This window comes from Physella acuta, unplaced genomic scaffold (assembly GCF_028476545.2).
Source record: "Physella acuta isolate Inbredline_101_S28 unplaced genomic scaffold, ASM2847654v3 ptg002468l, whole genome shotgun sequence".
Taxonomy (NCBI): Eukaryota; Metazoa; Mollusca; class Gastropoda; family Physidae; genus Physella; species Physella acuta.
In genome coordinates this window covers 26,598-46,913 of record NW_026733944.1, presented here as the reverse complement: position 1 = coordinate 46,913, position 20,316 = coordinate 26,598, and the positions used below count along the sequence as shown (strand labels likewise).

General features: G+C 40.0%; 1 pseudogene; it reads right to left on the bottom strand.

Moving 5' to 3' along the window:
- Window positions 1–20,296, bottom strand: LOC131933348 (uncharacterized; annotated as a pseudogene).
- Window positions 20,297–20,316: the final 20 nt, after the last annotated feature.

The window sequence follows — 20,316 nt, the reverse complement described above, 5'->3', positions numbered from 1 at the left end:
TAGACTTATTTTTGTCGTCGTCATGGTAACGCCCCTCTGCCGTTGATTAACCCCGACTGAAATGGGAACATGCTGAAAAAGAACGCAAGACCGCCATTACATGATTTTAGATTTTTTTTATTACTGTAAGCATCGGTAAACACCTGTCGACTTTTTTTTTATCACTGTAAGCATTTGTAAACATCATTCGATGTCCTTCTTCATTTGGGTTCGAACTCTGGTCTCGTGCTGTTATAAATAATTAAGAAATAAATGCCACCAATGACTGAACAGCTATTCTCTTGATTGTAATAAGTAGGAGTTAGCTCCCCTAAACTGTTTCGTATAATATTCGCGTAGAGCTGTAAGACTTGGGGCGGCACTTTCAGAGATATCGGGCTATAGAAATAGGTAGGGTAAAAAAACTGATCGCTTATATATATATATATACATATACATACATATATATATATATATATATATATATATATATATATATATATATATATATCTATATATATATATATATATATATAATATATATGTGTGTGTGTGTGTGTGTGTGTGTGTGTGTGTGTGTGTGTGTGTGTGTGTGTGTGTGTGTGTGTGTGTGTGTGTGTGTGTGTGTGTGTGTGTGTGTATATAATATATAAGATTGAGAAATCACAAGGAGACGAAAGATTCTTAGAATAAGCTGCTTTTTTAGAGAATTGATATGAGATTATTACATCAAAATTTTCGCGAAACCGCAAAAAGGAGGGAAAATATGATTTCCGGTGACGGAAATCGCTCAAACGTTGATAGAAGCTTACATATATGATCGAATATTTATAAATGAAATTTGGTCCATTTAACTAGAGCGGTACTTAAGATTACTGCATTAACACTCAGACGCACATAGACATAACCTGGAATAAAATTGTTTTTTTTTTTCCGACTAAGGATAGTGTAAAACTCGAAATTTGTGAAAATACCGATTTCGAATTTTGCACAATTACAGCACTTCCCTCTGTACTCAGTTTACGGGAAAGTAAAAAAAAATTCTAATTGAACGCGCGCGCACACACACACACACACACAAACACACACACACACAACAAACGTTCAGTTACACCCAAAGTATCTTCACACGTAGGCAATAAAAGAGCACTTTTTCGCTGAAATCGTAATTATCCAAACCTATGCTTGCAATATTGAAGTAGAATTCATGTATTTGAAAACTTTTATAACTTACCTAAAGTAAGCACCTTCCAAAGATCTACTTGCTGGAACTTTTTTTCGATTTACCATAATTGCCATACATCATCTTCAGAAATACAGTGTCAGCATCGAAATCATGGTTCCAATCCTGGTAATGTAGGAAGGATGGGGGGGGGGGGGTTAAAAACAGATTGTAAAAAAAGTCACAGATTTGAGAATTGCGGAAAGCTACGAAAAATAAGATTGTTAAGTCGGGAAAATGTGAACAGAATTTTTCGAAAAGTGTTTGTGTGTGTGTGTGGGGGGGGGGGGGGGTGGAGAAAGTAATGGATTATACAGCTATGGCAGGCTACTATCCAGAGGCGTAGGTAAGGGAGGGCGGCTTGGGCGCCGACCGAAGGGGACGCCGAAATTAGTGGGCGTCAAACAGGGTAGAAAAGAATATTTGAAAGCTAATTCTGAGCGTTATTACGGAATTATACTCATGTAGACTGAATTTCGTCTTTATAGACTGAATTGTACTCAGTCTGAGTGAGGAATAAAGACTGAATTTGTCTTTACAGACTTTTTATTTAAAAAAAATTCTACATCAATTGTGTGATATCTAAATACACATCGTTAAGTGATACAGAGTTTCTTCCAGGCATCTTTCCCTCACCAGAAGAAAGCCTACCGCCCCCCCCCCCCAAACAAAAATGGAATTTATATAGAAAAACATACACTTTTACCAGTGCCCCCCCCCCCCCCCCCCCCCCCAAAAAAAATATCAAGTGCCTCCCCGGAGAAAAAAAAAAGTCTGGAATAAACACTGAAAGAGATAGTGACTGGAAATAAGAGCCTCCGACCATTCCCAATAGAGATGTATGTGTGTGTGTGTGTGGGGGGGGGGGTGCTTTTCCAACTAAATAACTATATAGGCCTAAAAGTAGGGGGGGGGGGTGAGCAAAATTGATAGTTCGTCAAAGGTACCAGAATGGGTCACTACTCCTTTTCTACTATCTTGAGATCCAGTGCAAATAGAAGGGTAAATTTTTAAAACTGATTTAACAAAGTTGTGAATGTCACCTGTAGAACCAAGATGTATTCCTTCATGGGTAGAGGTTTCCTCTCCCTTATGATGAGCGGCCCGAGAAGCCCCATAGACAGCTGGGTGCCAGTGTGGGCGTGGTACCAGAAGGTTCCTTTAGGGTAGGCCTGGAACTTGTACGTGAACTGTTGCCCTGGAGGATGGGACACTGCAAGGACATAAGGTTAGTTTCGTACTCACAGCTAGCATTGTTTAGTTTCGTATTCACGGATATCAGTGAGTAATTTCTGATTCGTAACCAGAATTGTTTAGTTTCGTTTTCAAAGCAATCAATGTAAATAAACCTATAAAAATAAAAAGCTAAATAATTTTTTATTCAACATCATTGGTGAAGGGAAAAAGAAAAGTTGATTCAAACTTTTTTGACAGTGTACTACGAAGTACGGCGTGGTCGAATGGTAAAGCATTCGACTGCTAACCCGAAAGTTTTGAGTTTGAATCCGGGCTCAAATCTGTAGAAGCTCATCCATATTCTTAAGGGTTCCTGACTCAGGTTTAGGGAAAGTAAAGGTGGTTTGGCATGGTGCTGACCACAATATACGAATGTCACAGAAACAAATGAACTTTACTTCACTTGCCCCAAGAGACCGTCTACTTTGAGTTTATAAAAATAAAAGCCATGTTATTTCACAGAATATAATTATGGCAACGTGTCACCATTTGAATATAAAAAAATTAAGGGTGGAAGGTTGTTGCTACATGTGGCCACAGTAATGGTAGACAGATGACGATTGGCTAGAGTTCCGTTAGATGTTAACGACACATCAGTGAAACAAATAAAAAACAAATTTAGCTAATCAGTGCCCCCAAAATAGCCTCAACAGATCAGGCATCAGTGTGTTATTTTAAGCCTAATAACATTATTTTTGTTACTTGGCAATACCCCGTTTTCCAGGTGAGGTACGTGTAAGCAGGAGATGCAATGACCTTGGCCCGAAATGACCTTGGCCCTGAAATGACATTGGGGCTGAAATGACCTTGGTCCTGAACTGACCTTGGTCCTGAAATGACCTTGGCCCTGAAATGATATTGGCCATGATATGACCTTGACTCTGAAATGACCTTGCCTCACGAAATGACCTTGGTCCTGGAATGACCTTGTCCCAAAATGACCTTGACCCCGAAATGACCTTAACCTCCTACCTGGGTGAGGAAGGCCACCCCGTCCATCCAGGGGGTACCGGCCTGGGTGCAGCCCGTGCCAGTGGATCGACGTGGCGATGGAGGTCATGTGGTTGGTCACGTGGACGATCAGTGTCTGACCCTCGTACACCTGCAATAGACGCTTGTCTGGGTCAACGGTCGGAGGAACGGTCGAACGTGGTCATAGCGTTTGGTGAACGGTCGAATATAGTTGTAGCGTCTGATAAACGGTCGAACAAATTAAATGGTCGTTGCGTCTTATGAACGGTAGAACAAATGGTCGTACATGGTCGTAGCGTCTGATAAACTGTCGAACATAGTTGTAGCGTCTGATGAACGGTCGAACATGGTCGTAGCGTCTGATGAACGGTCGAACGAATGGTCGAACATGGTCGTAGCATCTGATGAGCGGTCGAATATAGATGTAGCGTCTGATAAACGGTCGAACATAGTAGTAGCGTCTGATGAATGGTAGAACAAATGGTCGCAGAAAGGTCGAAGAAATAGTTGTAGCGTCAATAGTCGACATTACGGTTGTAGCATTTACGTGTATGTATTTTGTTTGAATATATATATATATATATATATATATATATATATATATATATATATATATATATATATATATATATATATATATATATATATATATATATATATATATATATATATATATATATATATATATATAGGCCTAAGAAAACATGTACTTCTAGAAACTGGTGGGGATGGGCTTGCGGTCTATGGCCGAATATGAACTGCGTCTGTTTTCAAAACGATGACGTGTGTGTTTATTGTTGGGTGTGTGAGGGCTGTTGCTGGAAATGTCACCGAGTCACGTGATATTTTGTGCATGTGCTAATGGCTAGGTCTGTGCGAATGTTTACATTTAAGATAAAGGAAGGCAACCATATCAGATCCCTGAATGCCTTACGACATTTAATTTTTTCTTTCAATGTTATTTTATGTAAGCTCATTACGTACGTATTTTGAACAGAGGCGTAGCTCCCGGGGACAAACTTTTTTATTTGCACCCCCCCTCAAACTTTCGATGTACACCCCCCCCCTTCAAGATTTCGATTCAAACTTTTGATTTGCACACCCCCCCCCCCCCTCAAGATTTCGATTTGCACCCCCCCCCCCCTCAAACTTTCGATTTGCGCCCCCCTAGACCTTTCAATTTATTTTTCCAACCCATTTTGGCGCCCCCTAAGGTCGGCGCCCGGGGACATGTTCCCCCCCCCCCCCCCCCCCCCCCCCCCGCTACACTACTGATTTTGAATAAATTAAAGTATTATTAAGTGAAAAATATTTTAATGGATTACTTTGGGTGTTTCACAGCGTGATAGCTAGTTGTGTTTCTTCTTTATTACGCCTACAAAACTATACATATATTTTTTTTAAATCTTAGTTAAATTAAACTTGATAGCTTATTATGACGTTATGTGTACATAAGAAAGTATCGTAATATCGTGTTTCGGGCTTAACCTTGTAACCGAGTGGTAGGGACAGGTTCAAATAAAAACAAAGGACTGTAATCGTCATATGGAGTAGACCAGGGGTCCTAACGCGTGTACTTAAAATAATATCAGCTGGTTGTGTAAGAATCGGCTCCTACCTCTAGCACTTTTTTAGCGCAATTTCGATACTTGCAAAAATTGCGTTTAATAACTCGTCATTTCTGGATGGATGGATGTGTGTCCGCAGCCTTTAAGTTGTATCTCCTCCTCAACGAAGCAATATCGAGGACTAGTTCCAAAAGCAAATATGTTAAGCAAGTTCCGAGGATGATTGTGGGCCAAAAAAATTTCCGGAATTCCTTCCTGGATTTCCCGGAAAAGCCAAAAAAACCTCGAACAAATGCAGTGTTTGCTCCATATCTCGGCAACCAGACCACTTAGCGACTTGAAACATTTACCAATCGATTCCTGCCATAATTTAGACCAATATTGCCGAAGAAAGTTTTCAAAAATATCCTTTCGTTCGGTCACAAAGAATTAATTAAGAACATTTAAACTGAGCATCGTGTAGGCCTAGGATGATTTAAACTGAGCATCGTGTAGGAGTTTATATTTATAGGATGATATTTACAAAAAAAATAAAAATGAAAAATTGTTATTGATAACAATTGGAAATTGCGCTTAAATTGTCACTAGACTTTTTATTAACTTGTTTTAGCTAAATATAATATGTGTATATTTTTTTGTTTTTAATGCTTTTGAAGAGATTACTATTATATGCCAACACATTTTTATTAATGTTTTTGTTTTAATTTTTTTAATTTTCTAAACAGGAATCTCCTCAAAGACGACTGGTCACAGAACTGACAACTCCATTGCAAGGCTATCGAAACAGATGAGCTCTACTTCATCTGTCTTCTCGAACCGGCGAGTCTAAAAAAAAGGGGGGGGGGGGTGACTCACCTCAATAGCCGGACCAGGCATGGTCTTGTTGACCGTGATGACGACCCTGGGGGTCTCCCAGCCGTCCGCCGACACCACGGTCTCCACGTCCACGGGGGTGGCTCCCGTCACGTTGGTCACCTCATAGTCGTACAGCTTCCCATCCAGGGGGTAGACGGCCCTGTTGTGCGTCATCATGGTCAGGCGCTGGTCAACGTCTAGCCAGAACTCGCAGATGGTGTCTGTCATACGGCATGTCGTGCCGGATGTGACGGTCAGGCATCCGGTTAAGACCAGTATGGAGAGGAGGGAGTTCCTTGAAGGAGTAATCCATGGTGGATTGGATAAATGATGGTCAGCGAGAGGTAGGGAGGGAGTGTCTAGTTGTAAGCAACTAATGTATTAATTTAAATGATAAGCTTCGTCGTATTCATGTCGAAGTAGTAGCTGTGTGGTGGTGGTGGTTGTAGTTGTTTGGTGTGGTGTTGGTGTTTGTGTGGTGTTGGTGGTTGTAGTTGTGTGGTGTGGTGTTGGTGGTTGTGTGGTGTTGGTGGTTGTAGTTGTGTGGTGTTGGTGGTTGTAGTTGTTTGGTGTGGTGTTGGTGTTTGTGTGGTGTTGGTGGTTGTAGTTGTGTGGTGTGGTGTTGGTGGTTGTAGTTGTGTGGTATTGGTGGTTGTAGTTGTGTGGTGTGGTGTTGGTGGTTGTAGTTGTGTGGTATTGGTGGTTGTAGTTGTGTGGTGTGGTGTTGGTGGTTGTAGTTGTGTGGTATTGGTGGTTGTAGTTGTGTGGTGTGGTGTTGGTGGTTGTAGTTGTGTGGTATTGGTGGTTGTAGTTGTGTGGTGTAGTGTTGGTGGTTACTGTGTAGTATTACCGATTGTAGTTGTGATGTTGGTTGCTGTGTAAAATTGCTGATTGTGGTTGTGTAATGTTGATGATTGTGGTTATGTGGTGTTGATGATTGTAGTTATGTGGTGTTGATGATTGTAGTTATGTGGTGTTGATGATTGTAGTTATGTGGTGTTGATGATTGTAGTTATGTGGTGTTGATGATTGTAGTGGTACAATGACGATCTTTATGTACTTGGCACAAAAGATTTGTTCTAATCTATTGAAATTATTTTTCTAATATGATGACGTGGTACTTCTTAAAACGATTGTAACATTACATAATTCGTGTTAAACAAAATTTGTTCTTTATGAATCTCAAAAAGGTTTTGGTCTGTTAAAAGAATCGTCTGAGAGAAATCAGAAAAAATTTCTCCGGTATGGTTTAGACCAAGTTGTTGGATATTTCTCTTTAGTAATTCCTAAAATTCTTGAAAGTTCAAATGCATTTGTTTACTACAGGCTAAAGTTATAAGAAGAAGGAAGAAGAAAAAAAAACGGGGGGGGGGAGTGGGGTTTGAGGGGATAACATTTGACACATTAGCCGTCGGTCCTTAGCACCAAGCAAATAGTTAAATCTTTGGGTCAGTTAATCTCCTTATGGACAGAAGATTATACTGTCATTCGTTGCAAGGTCAGGGGAAAGGGTTAAAATATCGAGTCAGTAGTCAGTGATCAATTTTACCCCAATTTATTTTACGCTAAGAAAAATTAAGTTTTTCCTCTTTTTAAAAAAATATTTTTGTAGTTGTCACGTGATTAAAAGAAACTAAAATTAGAGCAACTCACATTTTTAACTTTTCCGTTTTTTTTTTTCGTTTGTTAGTTTTCAAGTTTGTTTGTCTATAAACCTGGTAAAATCGCTTTATTCCAATCTGAAACAAACATTAACAGTTTCAAAAATCAACTTACACATTCAAATACAAAATTCAATTTACTGTTATAAGACATTTTTTTTTTAAGTTAATAAAAACAAGTTATGGTGGAATTGACAAAAACAAAGTAATACAACACTTTATTATATTTTTAAAAAGTGTATACAAGTCGCTTTAATAAAAAAAATGATCCAATTGGTCACTTTGGAAAACAACCTTATACAATGTTTCATGTTACTCTTACAAATGGCAGTAAAACTAGTCACCCTAGCACGTCGTATTTAAATAGATATGAGTACGTCAAACAGCTGATTTGGCCGACTATAAAAAAACTTGCTCGCGACCAGAATGTCTAAAACGAGGCTACCAGACGCCACAACAACCAATCCAAACCAGTTGTCAACTAACACTAATATCTCGACACCCTAAGAATTAGAATTTACCTCCCTTGTAAAGTCACCATTTTAAAAATTTCGTTTAAGGAAGTAGCCTACTCCATTAATTAGATGATCAAGTAACTCTTCTTTTTCAAAGTTAGGAACACACTCTCAAATAAATGGTTTAGTCATGTTGATGCTCATAATATTTTTTGGTTGCCATAATTAAAGCAATCACAAAAGTTTTTTTGCTTAAAATGTTAATGTCTTAAACATGGCCTTTAAGCTACCTAATGCCTAATTACAAACATCAATCATACACTTCCGTTCCAGTCACTGTTTACATATAGCAGAGCATGCAATAGATAGAGACAACAAAGAGATCTATCATTTTAATAATTTAAAAACAAGATTCGATTTCTGTGACCATTACTGTGATTTATGCACAAACGATGCAGACGTTTTAGCGAGCCAACAGAAATGTCAGCAAACAAACAAACATACAAACAAACAAATAGACGAACCAAAAAACAGCAACAGGAAAAATTCTCAGACCAGCGTGAAAAAATCTATTGCTCTACTAAACACAAGAGGAAGAAATAATGTAAACTGTTTGATGAAACCACACTCTAAGGTATTTCAATTGTTAAGGTAGATGACCTACATCTTTTTATGAAACTAATTTACGTGTAATCATTGACCTGGTTTAAAGCTGTCCAATATCCCGTCGTTATGAGAAAAGGGGTGTAAGTAGAGAGGGGGAGGGCTGCACTTTAATGCATTGTCCTGCTTTTATAGAGATGTATAAGAATATATACATGCTTGCACACACGCACGCACACACACACATATATATATATATACATATATATATATATATATATATATATATATATATATATATATATATATATATATATATATATATATATATATATATATATCAAGTACGGATCCCATTATCGATACCGCAGACTGTGATGGGTAAAGATTGCTGGACATTGTGCTACCCTATAGGACCGGATGGGTAAACTAAAGCCTGAAGTATGATTTGATTTTAAGCTGATAAGTCTGGTAGAGAAAAAAAAATTGTCAAGATAAGCATGAGGTCGTGTATGGACGACCTTAAACCACCGTTGTAATAAACAAACATTAATTCTAAAAAAAAAAACTGTTGGTATAATCTATGACGTCACGATCTCTGCGGGTCGCGTACTGCAAGCTGACCTTGAATTAAGACAGACCCGGCCTAGATATCTTAATTAGCATGTCTAATCACTGACCAAGATATTTTGTTCTGATTAACCCCTGAAGACAAAAGGTCAGTACATTTATGTACTTACGCCACATACAAACATCACGACAGTACTTACCCCCACATACAAACATCACGACAGTACTTACACCAAACATCACGACAGTACTTACACCAAACATCACGACAGTACTTACACCAAACATCACGACAGTACTTACACCAAACATCACGACAGTACTTACACCAAACATCACGACAGTACTTACACCAAACATCACGACAGTACTTACACCACATACAAACATCACGACAGTACTTACACCAAACATCACGACAGTACTTACACCAAACATCACGACAGTACTTACACCAAACATCACGACAGTACTTACACCACATACAAACATCACGACAGTACTTACACCAAACATCACGACAGTACTTACACCAAACATCACGACAGTACTTACACCAAACATCACGACAGTACTTACACCACATACAAACATCACGACAGTACTTACACCAAACATCACGACAGTACTTACACCAAACATCACGACAGTACTTACACCAAACATCACGACAGTACTTACACCACATACAAACATCACGACAGTACTTACACCAAACATCACGACAGTACTTACACCAAACATCACGACAGTACTTACACCAAACATCACGACAGTACTTACACCAAACATCACGACAGTACTTACACCAAACATCACGACAGTACTTACACCACATACAAACATCACGACAGTACTTACACCAAACATCACGATAGTACTTACACCACATACAAACATCACGACAGTACTTACACCAAACATCACGACAGTACTTACACCAAACATCACGACAGTACTTACACCAAACATCACGACAGTACTTACACCAAACATCACGATAGTACTTACACCACATACAAACATCACGACAGTACTTACACCAAACATCACGACAGTACTTACACCAAACATCACGATAGTACTTACTTCAACCTCATGTCAAAGCTCACACTACACCAATAGTTAAAGCCACAACTTAGAATCATAAATCCACTAACATCACATCACACATCCAATATAACCCTTTGGATATTTAATTATCTGTATCCCAGTCTATATCATGTTCTATCTCCTAACGACTCAGCCACTCACGACTGAATGAAAAAAAAAACAACTTAAGAACCTTCTCTCGCTCCAAGTCAGGGTTATACCGCACCGGAAACAGAACCTGCGCGAAACATTACTCACTCATGCTTTTTTGCTATTTATAGCCACACGTGCCATGCTAAATGTGGAGCCCGGGTTTTTAGGGTGCAGACGTGCGGGTATTCCAGACGGTTAACGTATCGTCCCGACCCCCCCCCCTCCACCCCACCCCCACCCCCGCTACAAATGTGGCAGAAAAAAATGTTTGTGATGTTGATAGCGGGTACAAAGAAACGTTTTGTGGAGATTTGATGTGATTTATGCTGATTTAAGTGGATGTTCTTTTTTTTTTTAGATTTAAATTGACGAGCTAGGTTCTAATTTGAACGATGGAGTCTGATTTAGCTAGACATTTTATTATATTCTTTTTGGGAGTCTTTGCTATCTCTGGAATTGTAAGATATACTCAGCTATATGGGTACCTGACTAAGATATGCTAAGCCATAGCGGGCACCTGGCTTAGATATATTCAGCTATAGTGGGTACCTGTCTTAGATATACTCAGCCATTGTGGGTACCTGTCTTAGATATACTCAGCCATTGTGGGTACCTGACTTATATATATCCAGGCATTGTGGGTACCTGACTTATATATATCCAGGCATTGTGGGTACTTTACTTAGATATACTCAGCCATAATGGGTACCTGACTTAGATATACTCAGCCATGGTGGGTACCTGAAAGTCTCGAGTTCGAATCCAGGTTCCACCCAGCTCTGATTGGTATTCACTTCAAATAAAAGCTGCTGGACATAGCGCTGACCATACTATTCCTTCATAAGCCGAGCTCGCTGAAACAGATGAACTCTACTTCATCTGCCTCATTTTTCTTGGGCACGAACGGGAAAATAGGAAGAAGATGATGATGGATTAAAATAAAGTACCTTTTCGAACTTGAAGATTCCACCGAGCAGGTGAAGTAGAGTTCACCTCTTTTAGTGATCTCGGTATATAAACAAATAAGGTGGCCAGCACCATGCAGTTAAGACAGGTACGTGGCTTACATTGTAGAAAATAAAGGAGGATGGCTATCGTTTGTGTCAAGGAAAGAGATGTACTCTACTCCACCTGTCCAGTATTGGACTAGTAAAGAGGTCATTAAATGCTGGAATAGGTTGAGAACTCTTAAATTCAATTGATAGCCAATGACGTTACAGTTCCCCTTTGCAATGGTAAATATTGATTTCTCTAAAGCTACCAAATGATTTTCTTACTTTAAATAGAGCGTAGGGGCAGTGCATGACTGACCTCTCGCTATTGAGGGGGGGGGGGGGGAAGATGCAAACTTTGTGACAGCGTGTGACCAATGTTTCCTTTCAGACTTTTTTCATCGGGGAGGGGGGGGGGCACTTAATTTTTTTTTGGAGACGGACTAAATTTTCCGGGAGGCAGGGTGATAAAACTATATATTTTATATATAAATTCTATTTCGTAGATGTACTCTCCCCCCCCCCTGTCCCTACAAAGAGATGCCCTAAAGAAACACTGTGTATGGTGGGAAAGATTGGCTTTTTAAAAAAGCGCTCCGGACTTTTTAAAAAAATTCTTGCACTGGTTAAAAGATTGGATAGATTCCATCACGTGATGCGCTGTTTGTACTCTACGAGTCCCTGATTAAACAGACATGCTCCCAAATTACAAACACTGTGACATGCTTTATAATTTCAGCACAGTGTGTTCATGTGTTTACACAGTTTTGAACTCCGGGCATTGATTGTGTGCGTTTCAGCGGGTCTTCATAAACACATGGCCGTCGTCTTGGTTATTTATAGCCTAGGACGGTAGACACTGGCCAGACACATCGATCGTTATGTATGCCAGATTGAAATAAATGGCCGTTATTTAAAGAGAAAAAAAAATTATATCGTTTTTAGGATTCCGCGTAATAAAAAGCGGATGAAAGAAATCAACGTTTTGGTGAGGTGGTGTGAGGGGTAGGGCTTAGGGGAGTTAGCTCAATAAGAACATTTTGACAGAAATATTTTTGTTTAAAATAAGAAAGGGGGGGGGGGGTTAAGAAGGTGAATCACCTGTTAATTTATGTGATTTAAATGCGCTTGTGCAATACAAAATGGCGCTGCACAGGTTCTGAAAAAAATTATTCAAATAACAATTTTAAAACATAATTAGAGATGTTTTCAAATGTTAAACCAGAGGCGTAGAGATCCTTCTCGCCGGATTGTGAAAAACTAAATTTGGCGCCCCTTCCATACATTTTGTATATTTATAATGTAAAACTGCAGCTAAAATGAGCTTTTAATTTTTTTTCAACCCATTTTGGCGCCCCCTAGGGTCAGCGTTTGGGGACATATCCCCCCCCCCCCCCTCCCCAATGAGGCATTAGAATGAGTGACTTACATTGTTATACCTAGATACTCTCAATGTGTACAGTGTGATAATCACAGACACTGTTCGCATATAACACAAACTATACCTGGCTTTGATTCACATCAGTTTATTATTACGGCATGTCGCCAGCAGACGGTTAAGCTCAGAGTGGATAACTAAAATACTGTTTTTAAAAAAAATGAATATCTACTGACTAATTTATTTTTTATTATCTAAATTCAGTGGTTCTAAACCTGGGTTCGATCAAACCAGGGTTTCTTCCAGGCATCTCGACAGTCTACCGCCCTCCCCCCCCCCCCCCCCCCCCGAACGAAATGGAATTTATATAGAAAATATATACTTTTATTAGTGTACTTCCCGTCCCCCCGGAAATTTTAGTTCGGTACCTATAAAAAATTTGAGAACAACTAATCTAAATACTACTAAAATTAATTAACAAGACAAGGTTTAATTTTTTTATAAAAACATATTTTGAAATGCATTCAGAATAAGAAAATAAACATATTTTTTAAAAAACATTGTTCTCTAAAAGAAACTTATCAATTTAATTTAGGTAAAAAAAAAAAACAACCAATTTCCCTTTCTTTTTAGGCATGTTACGACAATTTTCTTACATGTTTTATAATTAAATGTATTTATATTTATGCCTATATTTATATATATATATATTTGTGTGTATATGTGTGTGTGTATTTCTAATACAACTTCATCTAAATATTTAGAAAGGGAGGTAACAAAAAAGAACACATAAGAAAACCTAGAGAGACGACAAGGATTAATAGGCTCCTGGCCACTCCGGTAAGAAAAATAGAAGCTGACGTCGTAGAAGTCAAGATTGTTTAGCGGCGATAAACTGGGTTATCTGTCAACATCTGATTCTTGTCTTACACACAAAATATGTTTGAGTGTCTATGTTTGTGTTCCAAGGATCTTTACTTTATTAGCCTAACTAATGATATGCCGTTGATCTATACTTTATTAGCTTAAATTTAATGATATGCCTGTGATCTATACTTCATTTCCACATGAATGTTTTCTATTCTATTATGAACTTACGGGCAGGTGACATTTGAGCAATAACAATCGATTGATGAGATTTGGCGACAGAAGGTTTATTATAATTATTTTCAAGCACGATTTGAACACACTGAAATCGTATTGTTTGTTATCCGTGTACGTGTGCATGTACTTGTATGTGTACGTTTGCGTGTGCATGTACGATTGCGTAAACATGTGCGTGTATGTGTGCATGTACGTGTGTGTACAATCTTCAAAGTGGGCCAGTATACCTCCAGGCCGCTGACCACTTTATTCGCAAAATCCCGATAGGTCGAGTCGGTAAAGCTCATGGTTGCTAAACCGAAATGTCTCGAGTTCGAACCCTCGGGCAGATGAGGCTCGATAGCTAGGGACGACTACTTTTCTAGGAGAGACAACTCCAAAATCAAACAACTGCTGCCTTATAGTTTGTTCAAAGGCTATGGAAGCAAATCCAAAAAGAAAAGCAGGCTGAAATCGGAGTCAATGGCCTCAATGGTGACAAGTATACTTAATTGTGTTAGAGGGAATCCCTGCCAACACTAAAATTAAGAACGAAGAAGAATGGTCGGGCTCTAAAATCGACGGTGCACCAATCAAGGTAAATATGTCTATCATCCATGGTGCGACAATTAAGGTAAATATGTCTATCAAGTTGTAAGCTACTTCTTCCACTTTCTTTGTTTTGAATGGCCTGAGAATCACAAACTTGGTGAAATGATCTTGGTACACCATTATAAACTTGGTGAAATTATCTTGGTACACCATTATAAACTTGGTGAAATGATCTTGGTACACCATTATAAACTTGGTGAAATGATCTTGGTACACTATTATAAACTTGGTGAAATGATCTTGGTACACCATTATAAACTTGGTGAAATGATCTTGGTACACCATTATAAACTTGGTGAAATGATCTTGGTACATCCTTGTCAGGATGGGATTGAAAGTCGATTGGATCCACTTGACAGCGCGAATTAAAACCAGAAAATATCAAAGGCTGCACTTTTTTGTACACGTTTTTTGTTTCTTCTGGTATGGCTCACAAACATTTAACTATTGTCTGTTTGTGTTGTAGATTTTGTATGAAATACGTCAATAATTGTACACTTATGTAGCGTGGTAACTATAGGGAGAGAAGTAACGTATTGTGTTGTGTGTATTTCAAATACAACTTCATCTAAAGATTTAGAAACTGGGTGAACATAACAAACACACACATAAGAAAACCTAGAGCGACAGCAAGGATTAATCTTTAGGCTAACTTCACTATTGTGCCTGTGATCATTAGCCTAACTTTATTGCTATGCCTACAATCTATACTTCATTAGTCTAACTCTAATACTAAAAATTTTTTAAGCTTAACCAAGAAGTGTTAATGTTTTTTTTATATTTTTTCCCCATTAAATTTCTTATAGCTAAATCGAGAGCGTATTGATTCTTTAATTTTATAACTCACTGTTGTTATGCAAATTGACCTCTAACGTCACAAAGCCTGGGGCGGGGGTGCCGACTAAGAGGGTAAAAAAAAAGCGAATTATTTTTTTTTGACTAATATTTAAAGAAAAAAAAATATGTTTAAGTGTGTGCATTTTTTCTATAAACGTGTTTCTACATTGAATGTTTCTATAACTGTATGCACCTTAATGTCTTAGTATTGTTTATCTATCTTTCTATGTGTATGTCTGTAAATGAATTTCTAAATCATAACGTTTTCTTATCACGATAAACCCACACCAACTATGCTATCTTCCCATTTTTTTGAGTTAAAAAAAAACAGTAATTAACTAATTAGCCGCAGACAGATTTTATTTAAAAAATGACATGGTATTAGGGTATGCAGGTGATTGACCAGGTGTTATCCGTCTTTCGCAGCTGATGCAGCACAATTATTTCCATGATGATGTCGGTTTTATCTTTTTACTGCACGTTTTTTTAATTTTGAAAAAAATATAAAACTTCCCGAGTAAAGTGTGAATTTTACATCATAACCGTAGCTGCTAATTATCACTAGTAGACAGAGGCGTAGCAAACCCCTCCCGGCGCCCGGTGACAAACTTTCAATTTGGCGCCCCTCCCCCACTCCCATATATTTTTTTATATTTGTAATTCAAAATAACAGCTAAATTGAGCTTATTTTGCCCCCCCCCCCATGTGGTCGGAGCTCTGGGAAATATGTACCCCCACCCCCCACCCCCGTCGCTACGCCTTTGCTAGTAGGTTGGACAGGCAAATTATCTACTCCTAGATTTTCTAAACTAATAAACCATTCTTGGGCATTGAACACTAAGTAATATAAGTAGATTTTATGGACAAGTTAACGGCTCTAAGATAATGAATAATTTCCAGATGGTGCAAACTAATTAAATATTAATTAATTATTTTCTTTAAACTAATTAAATATTCCTCAGTGGTAAAGACTGATTGGACTTAAGAAGCGTGGATTAATTTTAAAATCTAGCTTAATGTTGTCAGTTGTTTTTTGTAAGTTGTACTCAGTGTTTGTGTGTATGAGTACATACATGTTGGCTGGTCTGTAGACATGTTTTATGTGTTAAACTTAAATAGCACTGTTTATCTATTTAATAGAGCTTGTCGGTATAGATGTGTTTTTTTGTTGTAGAAATTATACGCTCGTGCGTCACATTAGTTCAGTTTTTTTTTAATTAAAGCTCAGAGTCGAGTTTTATGTTAGGTCACATAATTAGCTCATTACATGTCAATCACCCTAGTAACCCAACTACACACAAACACACACACGCACACGCACATATACAAACACACACACACATCCCTCCCTTTCCTTACTGACTAAAAAAAAAAAAACGTCTTCTGTTTGTTACCTAACCACTGAGTATAATCCTTGGCATACACAATGCGGGGGTCATTCATCAGGGGTTGTCAGGGGTTGTCACTTGTAGGATTATGACGTCAACTGTACTGTTTAGATGTCCGAACTAGTTGTGCGGTGACTACGTTATTTAGCGCACAGAAATTTCGGGCACAGCGGTGGGTAGGGATAGGTAGTAATTGGCCATAGCGTTGGTTACACAAAATATTTATATATGATATCTCTGTATTACATTTAGAGTTTAAATCATCTCACGGGGGAGCCTGGCTCGCTAAATCACACCCTGCCGGGGCGCAGTAGGACGCGGCTAATTCGGTTTAGTCAACGATTAATGTAGCCCTACGTGCTCTTGGTGTAGAGCCTGCTTTAAAATGAACGTAGGCGTCAGAATGCTCAAAGGGAACACGGCGCGCTCCGAGTCTCTCGACTGCTAGGGCGGCAGTGGATGCGCCTGGTGCAGTTTTACCATCAAATTACCATCATGCCCAATCAATGGATACCAAGTGATAAACTTCATCCGACTTTTATTTTTATGTACCGTATAAAGATAACAATCGCACCTGTCGGGGCGCAGCCACTAGGAAATTTTAGATGTTATTCGCAGAAATCTTCTCAAGAGTATTCTCATCAAAGTTTCGTGGCAATCAGATGAAAGGTGTAGAAAATAGTAATGCATAAATCACATACTTTCATTTATATACACATACTTTCATTTATATATAGATCTCAGTTGATAGTTTTTTTTGTGGTGTGGTGTGGTGTGATGATGCGTGTTGTGGTGAGGTGTGATGGTGCGTGTTGTGGTGAGGTGGGGTGAGATGGGTTCAGATGTGGTTAGGGGAGGTGTGGCCTGTTGCGGTGAGGTGAGGTGTATGTGTTGTGGTTTGGTTGGTTGTGGTGAGATGTGGTTTGGTGTGGTGTGGAGTGATGAGGTGTGGTGTGGTGTGATGATGCGTGTTGTGGTGAGGTGTGATGGTGCGTGTTGTGGTGAGGTGGGGTGAGATGGGTTCAGATGTGGTTAGGGGAGGTGTGGCCTGTTGCGGTGAGGTGAGGTGTGGTGTATGTATTGTGGTTTGGTTGGTTGTGGTGAGATGTGGTTTGGTGTGGTGTGGAGTGATGAGTTGTGGTGTGGTGTGATGATGCGTGTTGTGGTGTGGTGTGGTGTGATGGTTCGTGTTGTGGTGAGGTGAGGTGAGGTGTGATGATGCGTGTTGTGGTGTGGAGTGATGATGCGTGTTGTGGTGTGGTGTGGTGTGATGATGCGTGTTGTGGTGAGGTGTGATGTGATGTGATAATGCGTGTTGTGGTGTGGTGTGGTGTGATGGTGCGTGTTGTGGTGTGGTGTGGTGTGATGGTGCGTGTTGTGGTGAGGTGAGGTTTGGTGTGGTGTGATGTGATAATGCATGTTATGGTGCGGTGTGGTGTGGTGTGATGATGCGTGTTGTGATGAGGTGTGGTGTGGTGTGATGATGCGTGTTGTGGTGAGGTGTGGTGTGGTGTGATGATGCGTGTTTTGATGAGGTGTGGTGTGGTGTGATGATGCGTGTTGTGGTGTGGTGTGGTGTGGTGTGATGATGCGTGTTGTGATGAGGTGTGGTGTGGTGTGATAATGCGAGTTGTGATGAGGTGTGGTGTGGTGTGATGATGCGTGTTTTGATGAGGTGTGGTGTGGTGTGATGATGCGTGTTGTGGTGTGGTGTGGTGTGGTGTGGTGTGATGATGCGTGTTGTGATGAGGTGTGGTGTGGTGTGATAATGCGTGTTGTGATAAGGTGTGGTGTGGTGTTATGATGCGTGTTGTGGTTTGGTGTGGTGTGGTGTGGTGAGATGATGCGTCTTGTGGTTTGGTGTGGTGTGGTGTGATGATGCGTGTTGTAGTGTGGTGTGATGTGATAATGCGTGTTGTGGTGAGATGTGGTTTGGTGTGGTGTGGTGTGGTGAGGTGTGGTTTGGTGTGGTGTGGTGTGGTGTGATGATGCGTGTTGTGGTGAGGTGTGGTGTGGTGTGGTGTGGTGAGGTGTGGTGTGGTGTGATGAGGTGTGGTTTGGTGTGGTGTGGTGTGGTGTGATGATGCGTGTTGTGGTGAGGTGTGGTGTGGTGTGATGATGCGTGTTGTGGTGAGGTGTGGTGTGATAGTGCGTGTTGTGGTGAGGTGTGGTGTGGTGTGATGATGCGTGTTGTGATGAGGTGTGGTGTGGTGTGATGATGCGTGTTGTGGTGAGGTGTGGTGTGATGGTGCGTGTTGTGGTGAGGTGTGGTGTGATGGTGCGTGTTGTGGTGAGGTGTGGTGTGATGGTGCGTGTTGTGGTGAGGTGTGGTGTGGTATGATGGTGCGTGTTGTGGTGAGGTGTGGTGTGGTGTGATGATGCGTTTGTGGTGAGGTGTGGTGTGATGGTGCGTGTTGTGGTGAGGTGTGGTGTGATGATGCGTGTTGTGGTGTGGTGTGGTGTGGTGTGATGTGATAGTGCGTGTTGTGGTGTGGTGTGGTGTGATGATGCGTGTTGTAGTGAGATGAGGTGTGGTGTGATGATGCGTGTTGTGATGAGGTGTGGTGTGGTGTTATGATGTGTGTTGTATTTTGGTGTGGTGTGGTGTGATGATGCGTGTTGTAGTGTGGTGTGATGGTGCGTGTTGTGGTGAGGTGTGGTTTGGTGTGGTGTGGTGTGATGATGCGTGTTGTGATGAGGTGTGGTGTGGTGTTATGATGCGTGTTGTGGTTTGGTGTGGTGTGGTGTGATGATGCGTGTTGTAGTGAGGTGTGGTGTGGTGTGATGATGCGTGTTGTGATGAGGTGTGGTGTGGTGTTATGATGCGTGTTGTGGTTTGGTGTGGTGTGGTGTGATGATGCGTGTTGTAGTGAGGTGTGGTGTGGTGTGATGATGCGTGTTGTGATGAGGTGTGGTGTGGTGTTATGATGCGTGTTGTGGTTTGGTGTGGTGTGGTGTGATGATGCGTGTTGTAGTGAGGTGTGGTGTGGTTAGGGGAGCTGTGGCGAGGTTGCAGTGAGGCGTAGTGTCATGTGGTGAAGTGTGAGAGGAGTAAAGTGATGTGATGTGGCGCTGGCTGTGATGTGAGGGGTAGTGGTGTTGTTTGGTGTGGTGTGATGTGTGTGATTTTATTCTGTGTGGCGTGATGCTATGTGGGGTGCAAAGTTAGATCAAAGTAAGACGGGATGGTAATGCCTGGTAACCATGGCAATAGATTCAAAAACTAAAGATTTAAAACTCTAAAACTTCACCAAATTTTTTTCAAGGAAGCCAAGTTGCTTTCACGGACTTCACACTTTATCAATCCATATTCGAACTCCCCGAATCAAACTATATACATTGTATAGTCTATAGCACCTACATTTAGAATGTTTTCCAATAAATTTGTTAATATGATATCAATCACTTTGTAAAAAAAAAATTAAAGAAAGAAAGAAAAAAAAACTTACCAGATTAAAAACATTAAAAATTAACTTATTTTTAAAAATCCAAACTGTGTAGTATATGAGTTCGATTTCAGATATCGTCAATATCGAACTATGCGAGACCGCATTAGAATTACCGCCGGAGTTATCCTGCCCCTTCTTCCTATTTAATCAACCAGTCGAGAAACACCGTCTGCTGTGACTTGCTCGTCTGATGTGTCGTCCTTCCAGGACA